The sequence below is a fragment of the Amphiprion ocellaris genome, chromosome 13 (genome assembly GCF_022539595.1).
Source record: "Amphiprion ocellaris isolate individual 3 ecotype Okinawa chromosome 13, ASM2253959v1, whole genome shotgun sequence".
In the NCBI taxonomy this organism is placed as follows: Eukaryota; Metazoa; Chordata; class Actinopteri; family Pomacentridae; genus Amphiprion; species Amphiprion ocellaris.
The window spans coordinates 5557113-5577244 of NC_072778.1; the positions used below are offsets into that span (position 1 = coordinate 5557113).

Consider the following 20132-nt stretch of genomic DNA (forward strand, 5'->3'; position numbering starts at 1 on the left):
AAATATTTTATTAGTTACAGCAACTTCTCAATAAAAGCACTCAAGGGAACTTCTATATCTGCTGATGCTGTGGTGTGAGGTGGAGATTGGCTTGAAAAAAATCTGTATATCTCACAAAAAACTGCACAAAACATGATCACAATCCTTGACTTTTTTTAGCATAGTGTGCATATATTGTGTCTAAACAAAACATCTGCAGTGTGTTTACATGGACGAAGCCATCTGATAGCATGTTTCTCATATATATTCATATATATAATTACAATATATGCTTTGTTGCTCAGTATGCAATCATTTTCCTGCTATCAGTCCAACAACGTGAGCCTGTATTAAATCCCCCCTCAGGCTCCACATGGAAATCTTCATGTACCTGTGTACACTACATGTTACTGCGAGTCACTTCAGTCGTCTATGCAGCTGCAATCAGACCATTGCAGACTGTTAAAGCTTGATAACCTGCAGACTGCAACACGACCGGCAACAAATGGAGCTTTCCTGTTTCTATCTTCCCTCACACCATTCACTCAAAATATCAAAATGTGCAGTTACTCCGCTGCACTCGCGGATAGTTAAGTGTTCACTTCACATATCCGACAGGGTGTGCTGTAAGCATTGGTGGTTCAGTGGTAGAATTCTCGCCTGCCACGCGGGAGGCCCGGGTTCGATTCCCGGCCAATGCAAATATGCTTTTCCTCGATTTTTTTTTCTCCCCCCCGAAGTATTTCACCTTACTTTTCAGTCTTCCTCACATGAACATCTGCTCTCTTGTGGCTATTTTGCGCTAAACTTACCTTTTTATTTGCTTCTTGTGGCCTTCCTCTGTTCCACTGACTTCTATTACAGTATTTATAAAAAGGATTGATTTGCTCACTACTTCTGGATCAATGAAACCTTCCCTGATGTATTTTCCAGCCATTACTGTAGTTATATGATGTCTGCTCCTGTATTGGACATCTTATTATTAAAGAGCTACTTTGCAGGGCATTTATGATTTAAAGCTCCATAAGGCTCTGACACATGTTAATAACTTAACTTTAGTTTTTAATATATGGCTGTATTTGCTAAACTTTAGGCTAAAATGCCAAAAAATAATGTAACTTTACTGCCTCTGTATATGCATTTTCTTGGACTTAGGATTTTGTTTGCATCAAATCTGCCTTGTTTCTTTCTTTATAGGAGGACAAATTGTCAGCAAGTTTTTATAAATGTGTTCACAGAAAGGGAATTGTATAAAAAAAAAGAAAGGAGATCATACGATTGGAAAAGTAATACATCAGTGAGTTCTCCAAAGTAAAGTACTATGTTATGGTTCGGGTTTATAGCCAGTACTCTTTATTGTCATGGTTACAGTTGATGTGATTATGCTAATTGACAGAAAGGTTTTACATGGGCTGTTGCACATGAATTTGCACGATCATTACAAACAGAACTAACCAGAAAAATAAAATATTGATCATCCCTTTTGTTGTTCTAGTAGCCAATGCAACAATGAAACTGATTACAGATTAGTTTTAAAGGAGCAAACTGATTCTGGAGGAAGCTATGCCTTTATCAGCCTGTGTGAATTCCAAAGTAGAAAATCAACTTCAAATCAACAGTCCCCTTCTTTGTAATATATCTACTCATTCGGCTTAATAAAGAAAATGTTGGTTTTCAAGGTTTTTGCTTTTTTTCCAGATCAATAGAGTTTTGAACCGGTACTTGCTAGTATGTTGTCAATTAAATCAAGCATGCAGTATTGATGTCATCAGTAATACCACATGCTGTCTGACTATAAATATTTTCAGTACCGACTTAAATCATCAGACGTGAGAGAAAGAGGACAGGGATGGAAAAGAGAGAAGAAAGCATTTTTCATCCATTTCTCCTCATGGGTTCATCAGTCTGCCCAAAAATTCAGACTGGAAACCATCCAGAATCGAAAGCATTCCTTGAATTTGTATACTTCTGAGACAAATTAAATCAGTGATTTTCCTCTTTCAGAAGTTTTGCAACATTTAAACTATAGCTTTTGATTCAAACCAGTGCCAACTGTTGTATCAATCAATACACCTAGAGTGCTTTATCTTCCAAAATATGGTGCTTTCTCCATCTTGCTCAACTGGAACATTAAAAGAGCTCACATCGTTTCAACTTATAACAGATGTCCTTCAGAAAGCTGATACACAGAAGCATTTACAACAAAAGCGCTTCCCTCCAAGGTGGCCTCTTATACAGTAGCTGTGGATAATCGATTCTGTCAGCAGTGTATAATACTGAATAAGGCTCTATCTTCTTCTGAACAGTCTGATCTCCAAAGCCTAACCAGCTCTAAACGGGGCTTTTGGGAACAAAGGCTTGTTCGTGGGCTCATCAACCTGGGGAGGAGAAGCCGTTTTGTAAGAGATTTATAATAGAATTCAAGCTGTGCCACTACAACATTGCTATTCTTTACATTGTGGGAGTGTCTGAAAAAAAATCTTTAACAAGTACTATCCCTTAGCACTTCAGGATCAGCTACATGCTGAGGCAAGAGCTCGTCCACCTTGAGGAACAAACACTAAGGCCTAAGCAGAGAGACATAGTCTGCACAGTTCAATGGCAAGGAAAGTTTATTAGTATAGCACAATTCATACACAAGGCAGTTCAAAGAGCTTTACGAGGGCAAAGTAATAAATTCAGAAAATTATTTAAAGGTAGACACATTAAAATCATAGAAATGAACATAAAAGTAGACAACAAGATCATGAAAGTGCATTAAAAGACAAGAAAACAGACTGAGCATCTAAGAGAAAGCTGCAGTAAACAATGTGGTTTTCAGGCCTGATTTAAAGAGTCGACAGTTTGAGCAGACCTCAGGTGTTCAGGAAGTTTGTTCCACAGGTGAGGAGCATCATAGCTGAATGCTGCTTCACTATTTTTGGTTCTGGTTCTGGGAACACACAGTAAACCTGTCCCTGATGACCTGATAGTTCTGGATGTTTCATAGGGAACTAATAAGTCCAGGATGTGTTTTGGTCCGAGACCATTCAGTGTTTTGTGGACCAGGAGAAAGATTTTGAGCTCTATCCTTTGACTAACAGGAAGCCGGTGTAGTGATCTGAGGACCAGTGTGATACGATCCAGTTTCCTGTTGTTAGTTAGGACTCACAATGCATTGTAGAGCACAAAGACCTGTAAATCGAGAAGATGAAACAGCTACTTCATGAGCCAGGTTCTCAGGTCAGGGACATTTAGTTTGTGCACATTTTGGCCATTTTGAACTAACACATCGAAATCGAAAAGCCATCTCTACATAGAGGAGGTGGACTGTAACACCAGTACCAGCCACATGCAACCTGAGATCCCTCCGTAGACAGTTTAATATCCATTTACCTTTTAAACTGCAGTGGAAAATCTGACTGAGCTGTTGTAAAAACAGTCAAGGTGCAACAGTACTTGTCTTTGTAATTTATTCAAGAATAAAAGGGGTAAGGATGAATAAATAAAGAAGAGAATATTCCAGCTGAAAGGCAAGAGCTCGAACACCAGGCTCGTGTTCAGAGGTTGGGCCACGATTCAAAGGAATGCAAACTTATAATAGCATCTGTCCTTCACATGGCACAGCTTTGCTTTTCTCTTGAAGACAACAGAGGCTACTCTGCTGACGAGTCTCACGGTCTCGGTATTATTAGACCTTGGTGCTTGACGCTGGTCACAACGTAATCACATAGCATAACAAAATAAGAGAAAACTACTCAGAGTCAAGTCTATTATGAGGCTGATTAACAGTCAGGTCCAATTACAAATACAAATGATCCAAGTACAAATGAGATTTTTACTATTTTGAACAGTCATGCATTTCCCACTTTTCTTCCACACTCACAGCATGTGGCCTTTGCAGCAGTTGTAGTGACTACGAGCACGTTGATGTTATTGGTATTTACAAGTCAAAAACTGCTAATTATGCTAACTCCTACATATGAGTATCAAGTTGTGATACCCTATACAAAACTTCCTCCACACCAAGTGCAGTGCTTAGTGAACTCCGTGCTGCTTTCACGCATGTTTTGTCTCGTTTCACCTGCACACAGGTGACCTCAGGACTGTTACCAGTTCACAGTGAAATCTGATATTGTCAATGTAGTTTTTATGAGGACATCTGATCTAAAACAAACAGTGGATCTGCAAAATTAGTCCGAGAATTGACAATTACATCCAAACCTGAGAAATTGACCAGCTGGGTAAGTATAATTTTTTACAGAAGAGACCTGGAACTGTGCTTATGTAACAACATTTTATTGAATTTTATTGTATTTGTTGAATAAGCAGGGATTTGTCGCAATTTGATTTCAGATGGTTAGACATAAAATATTGATAAACTCGAGGTGACAAAATAAAAGAACACCTGAAATCATGACCCTAAGTGAGTGGATATCAATGAGGGCATAAAAGATACAGATTTTGAACTTCATCATTGTTCTTGTTCATGAACCAGCCTTGGTTTGTCGGAGAAACTTCCACCTGACTGCCCAATTTTCAGTTTTACGTTTGGTTTGGTTTTGTGTTTACAGAAGCTGAAAATGGAAAAATACTTGTACCTCATCCACTGAAGTTTTTCTGCACCACCCACATTTCCATAATAATGTTACAAACAAAAAATGCAGATGTTAGCAATGAATTTAAATTCAGCACCAAGGCCACTCCATGCATAGACTGGCTTCAAAATTGAAGTGCAAAGCCAAAAAGTACAAATTCAGAGGATTCAGAATGACAAAAACCAAACCGAGCTCCAGACAGCTTATTGTTTACACATAAACCTCACATCTGGTGAGAAGAGCTGCATCTAAATGTACTATAGTCAAGCACCTTAAGATGCACTTCAGTATATTTCAAACAAAGCTGTATAACAGCCAGCAGGGCAGCAGCCATCAGCAGTACAAAGCTAGAACAGATGAATGTAACCGATAATAAGAGACTAGATAACCTGTGATGACAGGGATATTTAAGTGGCGAACATATGCCTTTTAAACCATGACAAATCCATCAAGCAATTGTTTTCCTGTCACACATGGTCTGTCCTGCCAAGCCACATGCGTGACGGACATCAGCACCGAGTTTATGGAAATATTGCCTTTTGTTCTGCTGCAGGACACGAGGCAGCCAGAAAAACACAAAGCCTGGCATTTCTGCTTTGTCTATGACATTTACAAAGGGATGGCTAAACACAGGAGCTGTGTAGCCCATCAGAGGCTCGTTCCAAAGCTGTGTTCCGATTGAACAGCCACACTGTCACAATAAACCCCATTTTTTTAGTTTTTTTCTGTCTGATTGCTCCTGTCGCACTCTGCTGCCAGTGGCGACCGGCCTGTGGACGACCAATGGATGAGGAGGGGTGATACCGCAGGCATGATGCACCTGTGCTTCTCATAACAAGATGAAGACCCATGGGTGTCACTAGCTTATGTGATTCATTCATTGCAAATGAGAGTTCCATCTTTGGGGAGGAAAAAAATGGATATATTCCCTTTTTGTATGAAACGACTGCTAGCATGAAATGAAAGCGCTTTCTGCAATCATGCTGACATTTAAAACATTTTGCCACGGCAAGCTGATCTAGGAGGAGAAAATGACAAATTTGATATTTAGCGGTTTGGAAATCAACCCCCAGCAGTGAACATCTGCAATGTGCATCACCTGGTCTGCACATGGGTCCATACACAGCACTTACAGCCATTTGTTATGTTAGAAATGTGTATCCAGCAGAACAGACTTAAAACTGAATACATTTTGTTACCGTTTGTCAGATTTTAATGAAAATACAAAGCATGTTTTAGCCTTTTGACACTCGGAAGAATGACTTTATTGTACCTCTGGCAGCCATTGTGCAAGTCTTATGTAACATTTCCATCCTCCATCAGAGGTGTCCTCAAACAGCAGGCTTCATAAGAGAAGGTGGTAGAGCGGCAATGATTTCTTCTTTTATCCAGACGAAAGGCAGAACACGCACCATGTATACTTTTACATAGTGTTTTTTTTTGTTGTTGTTGTTGTTGTTTTTTTAATCATAATGGCATTAAATTATTTGACCTGTCCTTACAGCCAAAATCAATCGGTGCAATTATTGGGTCAGTCGGTGTCATTTTAGATAGCGCTGTTGCTCCACGGTCCATGTATATTTTGGCAATTGGATTTTCCGTTCTGAAACGGGTATTGAAAAACAAAAAACGAGTGGTTAATTGATTTTCGTTTTAAAATACAAAAAATAAAATTGAAATACAAGGCATTTTTCCTTTTCATGATCAAAAAGAGATATACGAAATTTAAAAAATGCTTTGATTTTCATTTTATATTTATAATAACAAAAAAATAAAATAAAATCAAATCAATAAGAGACAGAAACGAAAAAAGGTCCGTTTTTCCATTTTCTGAGACCGGAAGTGGTCATCAGCAAGTGCGGAGTCAAACGACAACAAGATTCTCAGAGGGCGGAGCCAGAGAGCAGTGATTGGTCAGACTGACTGAGAGCCAGAGAGCAGTGATTGGTCAGACCATAGATGTATATAGAAGGTAGCGCGCTAGCGGAGCTAGTCTGCTATATATATATCTATGGTCTGTACGTCTGATAGCATCTCTGGCTGCTGTTGACCCCGCTTTTGGAGTAAAACACGGTAAGAAGATAACTACGTCTAACCAGTAGCGTTGTTTTGTTGTGCGTTCAGTCAGCGACTTATGAAGAGTTGTGTTTTGTCGTGTTTGAGCAGTTGGTCCGGACGCGTTAGCTAGCTAAGCGGCTAAGTTAGCTAGCGGGCTAATTAACACAGGTGGCTAACTTACCGCTGAACACCTGTGTTAGTTGCTGCCGCAGCTGTCCGTCATTATTATGTAACCAGTGGCACCTGGTGGTACTCCGTTGTCTGCCTCTGATTGGGGCAGGCAGTGATAAAGTGTGTCAGGTGAGTAGGCAGGTGCAGGTGATTTTCTGTGAGAGGCCAGACCGACACGAGGCGTCACCGGTAACTCGTGGTAAGATGCCTGTTTTTCTATCTTTTAGGGGTAGTTTCTTAACAGAACTTAAGATGCGCCTTTTGAAATAGTTGTTTTTTAAATATTGCAGTGTGACCACTGTTTTATGGGGTGAGGGAGCTCCTGCTGCGACTGAGATGCCGGCATAGCAGGTATGCGGTTTTAAAAAGTTGTTTATTAAATGAAGTTTTCGTCAGCTTGGACCTGTTTAGTTATTCATTTAATTAATAAACTGCATTTTTGTTTGTTTTTGCAGAGATGGTTCATCGAGGTTAAACTGTCTCCTGCTTGTTTTTTTTGTTAGTTTTTTTGGGGGTTGGGGGGGTTGTTTGTAGGTTCTGTTTTGTTTAGTGAGTCCGCTCGGCTTTGCAGGGCCGAACACTAAAAGACCTGGGTGCATTGTGTGAGAGCGGACTAACTTTTCTATTTTGTTAATTTTCTTTTTTGGGGGGGTTTGTTTCATTTCACTTCCCTATGTAGATCTGATTAAGATAAGAATCAGCCTTGACCCGATTACTGTGAAACCCGACATAAAGTGTGATGGTGTTTAGGCACGTATAAATGGAATGCAGTGCTATTGGAGATGCAGTTACATTTTAGAGTACAGTGATTTGTTTTTCACCTTTGGTTCATCGGGCTCATATGTGATCGACCTCAAGGGGAGAAGATTTGGACTCTGTTCAGACAAGGGGATTGTGATCTTTTATTTGTATCGTGAACAATAAATATTAACCATGTATATTCCCGGTTGTCTGTTTTTCTGTGAAACTTGACCGGGGGTGTCAGGTTTTACAATTAGAATGAACTTCTCAACTTGTATTTCTCTGCTGTGCATTTTAGCTTTTAAGAAAGTTATTTTACTTTAGGTTAACTGAAACCTGTTCAGGTGCACTGAAGTTTAACATCCAGCTGGTTTGAATAAAACCACGCTTAACATTGAGTAACATTACTTCTCTGAAACTCCATAATTTCATTTAATTTCTTCTCTCTTCCACTGCTCAAGTTCAATCCAGTATATAAAGTAACATTAATAGTGAATAAACGAACAACCAGCCATTGTGTTTATTTATTATTGCATGTATTTGTAGTAAAACATGAGATGAAACATCCTACTTTTGGATCTAGAACTGCACAAGCTGTTAATTTTCAGTCACCTGACGAGTTAAACTCCCCTTTTTATGTGAGGTTGAAGCAGAAAGTCTGAGTTAACAAAGAAAGTTGTTTATAATTTGCGATACCCGTTATCTCTGACTGAGGCTTTAGTTTTTGTTGAGCTGATTTACACGTAGAAACTTTGTTCAGGAAGATTTCTCAGTAGCTCAGAGGACAGGCTGCTTTTTACACAACCTTGTAAGAGAATGTCTGTCAATGCTTTCAGCAGAATTTAGAAACACAACACTTCCTAAACAGATATTTTGAGGCTGTGAGGTTGAACGTTTGAGAGTTTATCAGTGTTTGTTTGTGGTGTTTCTGTTTCTAGGTGGAAACTGAATTAGTGAGGAAGACTCCTGCTCCTGTCATCTCTAAGCTCCTCACACATCTTTACCTGCACATGAGGAAAATCACTCCTGTAGAATGCAGCTATGTTTGTCATTACTATAAAAAGATGTTGCCTGGTGACCTGTCAGAAACCCATTATACAGAGTCAGCCAAAATAATGTTTACACACATCAGGAAAAGAAAAACTTTTATAAATATTTAAATACCAAATTTATTCAGACATCACAAGATTAATAAAAGTTATATTTGGCCTCTACAATTACAAGAGGTGCTCAAAGTGGTGGCCACTGGCTTCCAGACATTTCTGTTGTGTTGTAGACGTCACTTGTTGATGCTCCATTCATGAGGGTAGCGCCATCTGTTGGGAAAACATCGTACAACAGGACACAGAGTTATTGTGATTTGATCAAACTTAGAAAGAGGTATCTATATGTATAGAAGTACTTATACAAATGAAATATTTATAAAAGTTTTTCTTTTCCTGATGTGTGTACATTATTTTTGGCTGACTCTGACTCTGTGAACTTAATGAGAACAAAACTGTCATTTAATTGTTGCTCTGAAAGCTTCTTCAGTGAAAACCGGCTGGTGTTCTGCTTTGAAACAAACTGCTGTTGAGGTCTGTGTTTTTAGGTTTAACCCCACAGTTTCTGAATGAACTGATAGTTTATTTTTTTCCTGATCAATGTGGACATTATAATTGATGGTAACATTTACTGATCATATAATCAGCATGACAATATAACAGTATAACATTCTGACCACCTGACTAATACTGTGTTGGTCCCTTTATGCTGCTAAAACTCCTCTGACCCAGTGGTTCATCAGAACCTCTGGGGATGTCCTGTGGATTCTGTGGATCCTGTGGGTTGCAGGGTGGATCCTACCTAGACCAGGCTGATCCTGGACCATCCCACAGATGCTCAATCAGATCTGGATGTGGGGAGTGTGGAACCCAGGTGAACAGCTGAGCTCTGTCGTGTTCCTCGGACCACTCCTGAGAAGTTTTAGTTTGTCCTGCTGAGGGTGGCAGCTGGCATCAAGGACTGCTGTTGCCATGGAGACTAGGGGGTTGTTTGTCCTGCAGTGTTTAGGTGGTGGTACATGTCAAACATCCACATGAACGTCAAGGTTTCCCAGCAGAACGTTGCATTAGAACAAGATGATGGATGTTGTTCTCTTCAGCTGTCAGTAGTCAGAATGTTGTGGCTGATCGGTGGATCTGTCTGCCTTTACTCTGACATCCAGAGTTATACAAAAGTGTAGTATGTGTGCAGTACAGAAGAGATTTACTTTATTGTATGCAGTTTTAGTGGTCCCATCAGAGAAAATCATATCCATATACAGATTTTTATTAATTCCAGGGCTGGTTCAGTAAAGATTATAATAATAAATATATCAGATAATTTTTTGTCGCAGTTGGAATTTTGCAGACTGAGAGATGGTTGAGAAGGTTTGCAGTTCTTGTTTTAGTACAATGTTATAATAGAAGATCTTTATTGTCGATGTACATGGAATTATCTGCAAACCAGCAAAGTGCATCAGTCTGAGGTATCTAAAAATAAGTAAAGAAAAATGCTTCTAAAGCCAATAATAAACAGAATATTTTGAGGGAATATTGTAAAAAGGAAAGAAAAGCTCCATTCTCACTTCTCTCAGGATAAACTGTCATTAAAATTGACTTTAAATTTAGCTTCAACATGAGATAAAAACATTTACTTTCATTACTGATGTTGTCAAGTTTTAATAAAGTTCATGCTACTTTTCTAACATGATTAAAGTGAATAAATTGTATTTCTGTGATCTGTGTTTGATTTCTGTCTTTTCTCCTGTCATCCAGATGTTCAGAGGGAGATGATGCCACATCTGGTCCAGCTGATGGAAGGTCTTGAAGTTCTCTGACTGGCCTCGACTGAAGATGGTCGTCTCACTGGATTTAAGGTTCAGATACTCAGTAACAAACTCCACCAATGAGCCAACAGGGAAGCTTTAGGTTTATTAAATGTTGCTATGAAGGTTTCGCTGTTTAACTTTGTGAATGTAATGTGCTCCAACTGAAACTTGAATTAGAACTTAGAAGTAAATCCTTCCATCTGAAAGGATTTAGTTGCATTAATAACCTCATAACATTCTAATTTTTATTCCAGTCTTAGTTGGAAATAGAATCTCTGTATTGATTCAGGTAAAAACTGAACTTCACAGCATGTTGGAGCAAAACAACCAGATGAAAACTGTGATGGTGTTGGATTGTCAGACTGTAATGTTGCAGCTCAAAGCAGCTTTTCTATCTCGGTTCATTCTGACATTCAGCTATGAATCAACACAGCAGATGGTGATCCATGCTGTGGAAATCTCACATCTCCTGATTTAATGGAGCTGCTTTGCACTTTTTACACTGTTTATTCACCAACACTTTATTTAATAAAAGTCCCATCTAGTTTTTATGAGGAATGTGATGTTTTAATTTCTCTGTGAATAACTGCAGTCTAATGTAACAGCTGGAATTGTAACATCTGTCCTGATATTGATCATGAAGTACTGATCAGAATACTTATGGTTAGCAGTCAACCCTGAAGTTTTACATTAAAATCTTTACTTGTGTTGTGAACTTTGGTAAGAAGCTGTCGTGGTTTCTCTGATGTCCATGATGTGCAGGTGAAGAAGAAACGCCTGTTGACACTGTTGCTTAATATAATATGATTTTATTATATAATAAAGACAGCATCTGTTCAGGCACCATGGAGACTTCAGAGCCAATGTGAAAATCCCACAGAACAATGGCCAGCGATCAGTTTTTATAGGTTTTAGACATGTAGGGAGTCACAACATATGGTTCTCTGGTACATACCATATAGGGAAGCAGGGAGCATCTTCAACCAACCCCCCTAGACTCTACAGCTCCTAAAGAGCTGCATCCATATCTTTGGACATAGGCACCCTTATAAGGGTTCCTCCAACAGAAGAACACATTCCATTGTGATGACCCACGCATCCCAAATTCCATATGATAAGCGACAAGTATCAGATCAGATACTACAAAGCAGCAACTTTAGTGTTGTCATGGATACACGAGTGTTAAATTCTGTCCATGTTTCCATTTTGGGAAATTCAGTCCAGCAGATGAGTTTGTTTTTAATGCCAGCTACCATTCAGTCTGAGATATTAAGAGTAATAAATGTGCATAATGTGGAAATGAGCAGATTCTGTTTTTTTGTTCATTCAGCTGCTGCAGGTCACATTCTAGAATGTGGAGGAATTTAGTCTCACAATCACAGACAATTTTATCTGAAAGTGGGATTATTGTTGTTTATCAGCACATGTTGGACATATACCAGTTCAGACTCTAGAATATCAGGATTTATGTAAATTTACCTCAATAATATGAATGTTCAGGTTAAGACTGTGCAGTGATATTTATTATGTAAGTTTAGCTGATTAAAGTTTGACTCTGCACTGCAATATTAATTTAAATTTACGTCATTATTATAATATTTAGGGTCAGACCCTACAGTATTGAGATTAAGAAATCAAATATTCTATAAAATGTAAATAAACTGAACTAATTTGGATATATTTAGGTGAGACTCTACAATATTATTTGACACAAATCTATCTAAATCAAAATTTTAATCATTTTTACTCCAAACATTTACTGGACTGATTTAAATATTAAAATCACTCCTTTCTAATCCTCTGCTCTACGTTCAAACCTGAGGCCTTAAATAGAGAAACGCACAAGTATCTTATTGAAGGAACTTCTGCAGAGTCCTGGTTCCAGAACATGATGATAGAATTATAGACAAACTTTAACAAAAGCTGCCTGAGAGTTTACAGGTTTTTATGTTGGATTCATTCAGTAATTTAATGAGAGTTATCAGCAAAAATCAAGTGTTCATTTGATGAACTTCATTTCCTAAAACATCCAGAATTGGAGCTCATATCTTTGGCAGCTGTAAAGTTTCTGCTCCTTCAAAGTTCACAACACAATGAATTAATTCCTAAAACACTCTCAATGCTGGAGAGCGTTTGATGCTGAAGCAGTGACCAGTTTTTCTGTTTCTTCTCTGGAGATGCACAATGAGGGACGTCTGCAGAGACTGAGAAAGAGTCTCACCACATCCTGACATGAGGAAAAAGACTTGATTGAAGACTACAATGAGAAAAACTATCAGACAGCAGACGGCTGCATTCAAGGTGAGCTCTGAACATTTGATCTGGAACAGGAATTCAATAACTGCAGCATGAGCTTCATTTCAGTCTGTAGCTGCTGAATTCATGGATGAATCATCTGGCACTAGAGAGGAAGACCATCAAACATCCACGTCAGCTGATGGAGGTCCAAGAGTCTCACCAAACAAACAACCTACAGAGTGAAGACCTCTAATCTGATTGGACGGCCTCCTATTCAGCCACATGTGCGAACAAATGCCTCTGAGTTGATTTGTTTTCTAAAATAAATCTAGTTTGAGTCCTAATCTATGCCTGTGTGTTTGCTTCTTTACACCGCTGTTAACAGTTTAGGCTGTTAGATTGTTCCAGATAAGACAAGTACAAGATTCTTCTACCACAAACCTGACAGGAAGAACTCCAACAGCTACTGAATGTTCCTGTGGTTCCCTCAAGGCTACAGGAGGAGCCCTACGAGGACGAGCCGGTCCACCTGATGGAGGCCAGTCGCTGTGGTTCAAAGCCAACACCGACTACATGGACTTCTACTGGACCACACGGAGGCCTTCAAACTGGACCAACAAGTTCACCGACTCCCCGACTTGTGGGTCTGAGGACACCGCCGAGCCTCGGCCCAGCCGGCCTCCTGTCTGTGGGTGTTTGAGTGCTGAGAGGTTTGTGGATGCATGTGAACGTTCTGTGTTGAAACAGCAGCTTTGGACTCAGTAACGCCAGGAAAAACCAAGAGCTCCTTTATCTGTAACTTCCACTAAAAAACTGGTGAAAATAAGTTTGCCAGGGTTCTGACTGATAACAGATTATTAAATAATGAAAATAATCGTTTAAATATTCCTTTAAACAATCCTTTTAGGTCTACATTTCCTTTACACTGACTTCTTGGTATATGTACATGTATGTCGAAAAATGTCATTTTTCAACATGTTGTAAAAACGTGCCATATGATGAAATAATGTAAAGGAGGCCGTGAAAAACACCCCAGAAAGGTTTTCTTTGAAAAAAAAAATCATCATGACTTTTGGCGCAAAAAATGTTCATGCGTTCTTTGTGTAAAAACTCAGAGATTTCAGGTATCAGAAGGTGGTTTTCAACTTTCTTTGTTAACTTTCTGCTTCAACTTTAAACTAAATTTCCTTCACTAAGCCAGCCCTCTGGACTTCCAGTAAGCTGTGTTCCTATTGGCTGTCCAGGTGGCTGCTTGGTATTATCAGGAACACCTGAGCAGCTCAGTGTCTTCCTGCTTTATTTAGCTGCAGACAAACATTTCCTCTGTTTCTCTTCACCACTGAACCGGGTTTGGCTCCGTTGCTTTACTTTGTTCTTTAGGCGTTGGCTTGCAGCTTCCAGCAGTAAAATCGTCTTTAATGTGTTTCTTGGTGTGTTTCAGGGCTTTGTACCAGATAGTTGTCTTAGTAAATGTGGTTCTTTAGCCACAGTTAGCACATGGTGCTAATGTGTGCAGTGATTAGTGGATTTGGTGCAGCTGAGTTGTGTCTTTATCTTGGCTGTAGTGAGTCTTTAGAGGTTTTTGGTCAGACACGTTCTGTATTCTTGTTTGTGAACCAGCGTTGGTTGTCCAGAAGGTAAGAGTTCCTGTCCTGATTCTCTGTTCTCAGAGGTTCTCTGGTAGGCTACAGGAGAGTTTATCATTTGGGTTATGCTAGTTTGGTTTTTGTATGGTTTCATTTGGATGACTATCTTGAGGCCCCTCCATGTGGTTCAGTAAGGTTTTCTGGAACAGTTCTACAAAGCAACCTGCAGCAGAAGAGACTTTGAGAGTTTTTAGTAAGTTCTGGAGACCAGACTTTAGAGCAGCAGAAACATTTGTCAGCAGTTTGAGCAGGAGAAGGTGAGCTTCAGAGTAGAAATGAGATGGAAACCTTCTTGACCCGTGTGGTGAGGTCCTGTACCAAGAGTTTGAGCAGGTTGTGAAGAGTCTGTAGTTCTCTGGTCTGAAAGCAGGAGAGAAAACAGGAGATATTGTTGGTTCTTCTTTCACTCTGCAGTTTCCAGTTTCCTTAGACTGAATATCAAGTTTATATGTTAAATGATTTACTATGTGTGCCCAAGAAGACTTCAATAAACTCCCTCCATCCCCTGGACACAACATATTTTATTACCATGTTAAATCTTTTTTGTTTGTTTGTTTTAAATGTTTTTGAGTTTGAATCCTAGTTTTAGCATAGTTTTTTCACTTTGCTTGTTTAGTTTTGTCATCTGTGTGAAAGGTGCTAAACAAATAAAGTTGAATTGATAAACTGAATAACTGACTAACTCATGATTGTGACAACAGAAGCATTTTCGTTGTGATTTAAGGGTTTATTTAATTTTTAAGGTTGGGGTTAAAATCTTGACAGAAAAAGAAGATTAAAGAAATAAACTACATAACAAAAAGCAATTAAATCAAAGGGAAAAAAATTTAATACAGTAAAACTTTAAAAGAAATGTTTTGTTTAAAAAGTATTTTTTAAATTTAATTATGTAAAATATTTTCTCTGTAATTTTTAATAATTTTATTTTAAAAATTTTGTTTAATTTCATACATGTTTTGTATCGTTTAATTATCTCATTCAATATTTTGTCAGTTTAATGAAATTAAACATTAAATGCAATTAAATGACATTAAACTAACAAAATATTGAATGAGAAAATTAAACACAATACAAAACATGTAAAATACAAAACATTTAATTAGATTATTAAACCTTTAAAAAGACAAAACATTTAATTAAAAAATTCAATGTTTAATTAGAAAATTAAATCTTAAAGACAATAAAACTTTAAATATGAATTAAACAGAAAATACAATGAAGCATTTAAAAAGAAAATTAAACATTAAAAAGTGGTAAAACATTTAAAAAGAAAAACATTAAAGATTTAATTGAAAAATGAAATATTGGGAAAGAAAAAAATCCAAACAAGCCGATAAAACATTTGAAAAAACAATTAAACATTAAAAAGAAAACATTTCGAAATCAAATCAGACATTAGAAAAGAATAAAAGGTGAGAATAGAGCAAAACTACACATTTAAGAAGAATCAAACTAAAGACAAAACATTTGAAAAGACACCAGTTAAACTTTAGAAGATCAAATTAAACAGAAGAGACAATAAAACGATCAAAAACAGCAAAAACAGATAAGTCTTAAAGCGTTTTCTAGTCTGAAATGAAAACATCGAGTTGTTTCTTCAAACATTTCCTCTTTCTATGTTCTTGGTTTGATTGTGGACAGATTTACTAAGTGTTCATTTCAGAAAACTGCTTTCCGGATAAAGTCTACTAGTAGTTGAAGGCATCGATCAAACTAATGTTACCTTCTGATCTTCACAAACTTTACTGTTCAATGAAGAGAATCAAAGTTTGTTCAGGATTTTATAGAACCCACAGGTGAAGGTCTGAGAAGAACTCAGATGGATGGTCTAAATGTGAAATCAAGACTCATGGTCACAAGTTTTAAGGCTTCTGTTAACCAGAAAGTTCAAACAAACAGAGAAGTACTGAGAAACTTTAAAGATTTCAGTCCTCAGACTGTCTGAAGGTTCAAACTAACAGAGAACTGCTCAAGAACTTTTAGGTTTTCAGTCCTCAGACTGTCGAAAGGTTCAAACTAACAGAGAAGTACTGGGAAACTTTTACAACTTCAGCCCTCAGACTGTGTGAAAGCTCAGGTCCTGAGGACTCGGGAGGTCTGGAGGCTTGGAAAGTCTTGGAACTGAGGGTTCAACCCTCCAGCACAAAGGCTGAAGTCCAACCTCCTGAGAAAAACGGTCGAGTCGAGACTCAAGTTAAAAAAAAAACTCGAAAATGGCAAAAAATAGATGATAAATGCGCAAAAACGAGAAGATTTAGTATCTGAGCGAGTAGCTCAGGGGGATAAGAAGAGGACTACCAAGTGGAGGGTCGCAGGTTCAAGACCCGCCACTGGCAGTTTTCTTTCTTTGTCTTTGTCAGGATTTTGATAAAACTTAAGAAGGGTCTGGTCTTGAACCAGTGACCTGCAGCTCCATAGGCAAATCCTTAACTCACTGAGCTACAGATCAGATACAAAGAAATAATTTCGTCGTCCCTTTGGCATCGTAGTTTCTGAAGTCACCACATGGGTGGAGCAAAGGCGGAGTCTGGGTGGAGTCAGGGCGGAGAGTAGGCGGGGAGGTGGGTGGCGGCCTCCCCCCTCTACTCCCCCACCTCCCCCCGCCACCCACCACACCTTCCCCCGCCCGACGAGTTCTTCGAGTCTCCACGAGTTCTTCGAGTCTCCACGGGTTTTCCCGAGTTTCTGGAGTTTCCACGAGGTCGGAGGCAGAACAAGTTGTCATGAAGAGGTGTTGAAGTCGGCCAGGATGGACTGACTTTTTACAGCGACTAGAAGGAAGACCACTAGAAGAGCAGGTCTTTAACCACCATCCATAAAATCCATGGAGTCTCTCCAGAGAAATGAAGGAGGGTCAACTTTTATCAACCTCCATCCAGATGTTCAACTTGATATCTTTGACATTTTTAGCACCACAAACCTTTAGTATCACACTTTATTATCATTTCTTACGACTTTAATGGAATCCAGCAGCAGATTTAGTTTTTGTTGAGAAACTTTATTCTTGTCGTCGTGAGACTGCAGTATGAAAACTCTTCCTTCTATTTGACCCCCATGTTTATTAGTTTTAGTGGAGAAAGTTATTTTAATTGTCCATTAGTCTCTTAAAAAACAAATAATAAATTGGATTAGCCAAGAGGTTTAAATTTCTTACTTTGTCATATTTTAAATATGACAAAAAAATATAAAAATAAAGCATCTTGAGACAATTTGACCCGTAATTGGCGCTATATAAATAAAATTGAATTAAAATTGTATGTATCTTGCAACGTTGGAGTAATTCAGCCATATATGTTGGAAAACACATTTTCTTTGTGCATTAATCTGTTGTTTTCTCCAGGAATTCATTTCTTGTTTTGGATTATAAAATGTCAAACCCAAATATATTCAGTTTACTGTCATAAAAACCAAAAAGATTTACATTCATGATGTGGGAATCAGGCAGTTTTTCACTTTTTATCTTAGTTTAGTCAGAAAGATAGTTGATAATGTGTGAATTGTTGCAGCTTGTGAGCCATAGAAGGTTTTAATCTTTGGGGCCGAGTGTCAGAAAACATTTAGAAACCAACATCAACAAAGCACTCAACAAAGGGAAATTCAACTTTTGCATGACAATGTCTCATTAAAGGACATTTATTTCCAATGTAAATGTGTGATATTCATCCTCTGGAGCTTTCTCTTCACATCGTCTTCCACCTGGACTGCTTTGGTCGTGAGCATGTGCAACAAACATTTGGAAAAACTGCACTTTAACATCGATGAATGACAATGAAGTTTAATCTCTACATAAATGAGACTGAGTCTGGATGTGCTGCTCTGCCATTAACTGCTAAGTTTAGGGAAAGTTCAAACAAAAGAGGACAGTTCAGATAAGACTTGAGAATGAGCTTATTTTGAACAAACATCTCAGACTTTCTGAGCTTCAGCACCTCTAGCAAGATATTTTAACAACAAGCAACTCAAGAGACCCAGAAGTTGGAGCGAGTTAGCTTTAGCTGAGCCAAAGAACATGTAGGACGCTAACCTAGCAAACATTTCAGACTTTCCTCTGTGAATTCTGGGAAATAATTTCCTATTTAATGACAGAGCTACACATCTTAACTCAGTCTCATTAAAACAGACTCTAATTCAGTGTCATTCATCCATATTAAAGTGCACTTACTTAAAATGTTTGTTGCATGAGCTCCAACAAAACCTGTCCAGGTAGAAGGCCACTTTGACAAACAGGAAGTGGAAGATTCCAAGCAGATTTATAGAAGGGGGAACCGGACTACACTAAGTGTGGTCGAGTATAGAGGGGTGTTCTGTGTGTTTTTAAGGCTGATAATGATTATTTGTGAGACATTTGGAGTAGATATTCATTTGCAGTAAATGACAGTATTTAAAATCTTGGAGTTAAACTCAGAAGAACACAAACTAACAGAAAACTTTGTTGATACGTTTTTGATTTGTTTACAGATGTTAAAGAACACCTTACCATAGTGTTTTTCACGGCCTCTTTTACATTATTTCATCATATGGCACGTTTTTACAACATCTTGAAAAATGACATTTTTTTTTTGACATAGTATACTATGGCGTTTTTTTACACCAAAATTCATGATGATTTTTTTTTCAAAGAAAACCTTTCTGGAGTGTTTTTCACGGCCTCCTTTACATTATTTCATCATATGGCACATTTTTACATGTTGAAAAATGACAGTTTTCGACATCGTATACTATGTCGAGAAAAAAAATGTCATTTTTTTCGGCTTGTTTGGATTTTTTTTTCTTTCCCAATATTTCATTTTTCGATTAAATCTTTAATGTTTTTCTTTTTAAATGTTTTACCACTTTTTAATGTTTAATTTTCTTTTTAAATGCTTCATTGTATTTTCTGTTTAATTCATATTTAAAGTTTTATTGTCTTTAAGATTTAATTTTCTAATTAAACATTGAATTTTTTAATTAAATGTTTTTTCTTTTTAAAGGTTTAATAATCTAATTTAATGTTTTGTATTTTTTTAAATGTTTAATATTATTCTTGTTTAAAAAGCATTTTTTAAATGTTTGATTATGTAAAATATTTTCTCTGTAATTTTTAATAATTTTATTTTAAAAATTTTGTTTAATTTCATACTTACATGTTTTGTATTGTGTTTAATTTTCTCATTCAATATTTTGTCAGTTTAATGAAGTTAAACATTAAATGCAATTAAATGACATTAAACTGACAAAATATTGAATGAGATAATTAAACACGATACAAAACATGTAAGTATGAAATTAAACTAAATTTTTAAGATAAAATTATTAAAAATTACAGAGAAAATATTTTACATAATTAAACATTTAAAAAATACTTTTTAAACAAAAACATTTCTTTTAAAGTTTTACTGTATTAAATTTTTTTCCCTTTGATTTAATTGCTTTTTGTTATGTAGTTTATTTCTTTAATCTTCTTTTTCTGTCAAGATTTTAACCCCAACCTTAAAAATTAAATAAACCCTTAAATCACAACAAAAATGCTTCTGTTGTCACAATCATGAGTTAGTCAGTTATTCAGTTTATCAGTTCAACTTTATTTGTTTAGCACCTTTCACACAGATGACAAAACTAAACAAGCAAAGAGAAAAAACTATGCTAAAACTAGGATTCAAACTCAAAAACATTTAAAACAAACAAAAAAAAGATTTAACATGGTAATAAAATATGTTGTGTCCAGGGGATGGAGGGAGTTTACTGAAGTCTTCTTGGGCACACATGGTAAATCATTTAACATATAAACTTGATATTCAGTCTAAGGAAACTGGAAACTGCAGAGTGACAGAAGAACCAACAATATCTCCTGTTTTCTCCTTTAATGAGTCGACTCTTCTTGTGCTTTCAGAC

At 37.3% G+C, this 20132-nt stretch overlaps 2 long non-coding RNA genes and 1 other non-coding gene across 3 annotated transcripts; all 3 read left to right on the forward strand.

Moving 5' to 3' along the window:
* Positions 1-609: 609 nt before the first annotated feature.
* Positions 610-680, forward strand: trnag-gcc (transfer RNA glycine (anticodon GCC)). The gene has a single exon. It is a non-coding gene; the product is annotated as a tRNA-Gly (tRNA).
* A 6269-nt stretch (positions 681-6949) lies between these two features.
* Positions 6950-7703, forward strand: LOC111564862 (uncharacterized). The gene is made up of 3 exons (XR_002745822.2): positions 6950-6984; positions 7076-7136; positions 7241-7703. It is a non-coding gene; the product is annotated as an uncharacterized LOC111564862 (long non-coding RNA).
* A 1322-nt stretch (positions 7704-9025) lies between these two features.
* On the forward strand, positions 9026-14847 carry LOC129350301 (uncharacterized). Its single transcript, XR_008603654.1, has 3 exons — positions 9026-9443; positions 10325-10425; positions 12555-14847. It is a non-coding gene; the product is annotated as an uncharacterized LOC129350301 (long non-coding RNA).
* Positions 14848-20132: the final 5285 nt, after the last annotated feature.